This window comes from Cyclopterus lumpus, chromosome 20, assembly GCF_009769545.1.
Source record: "Cyclopterus lumpus isolate fCycLum1 chromosome 20, fCycLum1.pri, whole genome shotgun sequence".
NCBI classification, from domain to species: Eukaryota; Metazoa; Chordata; class Actinopteri; order Perciformes; family Cyclopteridae; genus Cyclopterus; species Cyclopterus lumpus.
Window position 1 is genome coordinate 14,677,272 of NC_046985.1, and position 3,047 is coordinate 14,680,318.

Sequence of the window (3,047 nt, forward strand, 5' to 3'; positions counted from 1 at the left end):
GAAACACTCATGTGGGTGGAGATGGATGTAGCCCCAGTAAACCGTCAATTAACTTCAAAGGACATCACCGTGAGAATTATGGTCTTCGTCTTCAATAGTGCTTTTAACACAATCCAGCTCTGCCTTCTAAGAGAAAAACTGTCCATCGCTCTCACCTTACCTCTATTAATCACACCTCTGGCCTGTTCCCTTGTAATTGTGTTGAAGACTTAAAGTAAATGGGGGCTGTGTTTCACAACAGCGCAATTATACCAACACATATGTTAACAACTAGTGCAATAAAATTAAAGTCTACATTTTCTAGTCATATATGCTCACTACTTCCCAAACGAATGCATATTTGCTAAAAAACTATTCAAAACACTTTACCGCATAACCAGCCTCTGGGTGTGCCTGCCTGTTTTAGCATTGAAGCATGTGTATGGGAAGTACAACAGGATCAGTGAGACTTGGAATACACTGCACTCGTTGTGTGAGAGTTTGTGAACAGATGTTTTGGTATAATTTTGCTGTTGCTAAACGCAGCCCACAGGTTACACGGTTAATTTATTGTAATTGTACAACAGGGTTATGCAACGAAATGCAATTTGTAGTCCCATTTTGTTACATGGGATAAACATTAAAAAAACAATTATATGTGGAGGGTGAGGGATGAACTTAGGACTCTTGACAGCCAGAGGAAAGAAGATGCTCTGAAGCCTGGTGGTTTGGCAGCTACTGACCAATGATGTTGGGCGTTTTCATCCACCCGCTGTAGAGCCTCATGGGCCATGCACATCTCATGCTAATTCGTAATGTTCCAGTGGGGATGCTTTGACTGCTCCTCTGTAAAAGTTAACAAGAACGTAGCACAGGTCTTTTGCCTACTTACATTTCCTTAAGGAATACAGACATTTATGAGCTCTCTTCACCAGGAGATGTTTGATGACAATGGCAGTGTTGTTTGTGATGTGGCAAATTTGTGATTGTGTCAAATGAAGATGGAGAAACAGGATTCCGATTTCTGGCAACCAGCGGTAAGCCGTTTATTGTTATTATTAACTCAATAATACAATTATTCTTACAACAAGTTCAACATTTCCTCCAAATCAGACTCCATAAGTCTGAATTATTATATACCTCCTTACACGTCACTTTTCCACCAATCAGATGTTTTTGTTCAGGTCAAGTTCAATTCAATTCAATTCAGTTTATTTTGTATAGCCCAATATCACAAATTACACATTTGCCTCAGAGGGCTTTACAATCTGTACACATACGACAACCCTGTCCCAGGACCTCACATCGGATCAGGAAAAACTCCCCAAAAATAACCTTTCACAGGGAAAAAAGGGAAGAAACCTTCAGGAGAGCAACAGAGGAGGATCCCTCTCTCCGGATGGACAGATGCAATAGATGTCATGTGTACAGAATGAACAGCATTTACAAAGTTACATAAACACATTACATGAATATGACAATGTATGAATGGAACTCCAATCCATGAAACAGAAGGAGGTAGAGAGGAGGGTGGGCGGGGCGCATCAGCAGGGCCAACGCGGGAGGCCGGCTCACCAGGCATCAGACACCTCCAGGCCCAATGGACCGTATGAGACGTGAAGTCACAACGACTACGGGGAGGAAGCAGAGGAGGTGCAATGGAGAGATGTAAATTCATCCATAAGGAGAGAGAGGAGGAGAGAGGTGCTCATTATATCCTAAAACATCCCCCAGCAGCCTATAAGCCTATAGCAGCATATCAAGGGGCTCGACCAGGGCAAACCTGATTCAGCCCTAACTATAAGCACTATTAAAGAGGAAAGTCTTAAGTCTATTCTTGAATGAGGTGACTGTGTCTGCCTCCCGGACTAAAAGTGGAAGCTGGTTCCATAAATAAATAATAATAAAGTTGACTTCTTGGCTGGTCATTTAATGTCATTGACAAGTCACATCCTGTTTGTACATTCATTATAGCTCATTCATTATATTATCGGCTGTGTGTAAATCTCAAATACACTTTTTCTTCAACATAACCTGCCTCTGTGGGTCTCCTGACCCCCACCCTGACTTATGTGACCTTAGCCATAGGTGGAAATGTAACCCAAATTATTGATCTTAGCACAAAATATCGAGTCAAAGCTTAATTTAAAATATTCAAACAGCGCAAGGGAGAGAGGGATTATAAAGAACATACTGAATCTATGAGTGATTATACAAAGTCATCCATGATATTTGCTTGATGACATACTAATGCAGAACATTTGCATTGTGCATTTGAGGAGCAGGTTGTTCTCTGAGCCCCACATTTTAAAAATATTTATCGGAAATATTGTCAGTTATTATTCAGAGTAAGCAGTCCTTACTCTTAACTTTATATTCCAACGTGCACTATCAAAATATATCAGTTGAATAAGCAAATCAGTTAGTAATTTCTTTGGCACTTAAAGCCAAACTGCTGCCCTTAAAATCGGATTTGCTTTATCTGCATGGATATTGGATATTATTTTATGTCCGATACTTCAGCAAACGCGTATGAACGAGGGCAAAACATAAAGGCAGCAGGGCATCATGAGTACAATTACAATCCTTTGATGGAACTATGTTACTATTTAATAATAATGTCACATGGGGTGTGTGTATGAGAAAATGTCCAAAATGCATGAATTTATTTGAGAATAAGGCCAGAGAAACTCACCAAAATGATATTCGTGTTCATAATATTCAAGCTATCATCCCCTGGAGAGCTTTTTGTGACACTTTTAAGAGCATACACATATTTCATGATAAGCAAAGTACTGTTTGAAAGAAAAAGAATCTTTCCTTGTTAATACGCGTTAAATCGAAGATAAAATCCTTTAGGTCACGGTTGTTCAGACTGCTCAGAGGCCTGAAGACAAGGGGCGTGTACTGTTAAAAGTATGCCTCTCTAAAAGTTGAAGTCCACCAGGACTCCGACGCAGAGACAAAGAACGAGGCGACCAACACGTCGGATGTAGGCAACAGGCTGCAGCTGGCAACGCAACACGCGCACTTTTGTTTTTCATCCTCCTTCCTCCGAGGTCTCCATC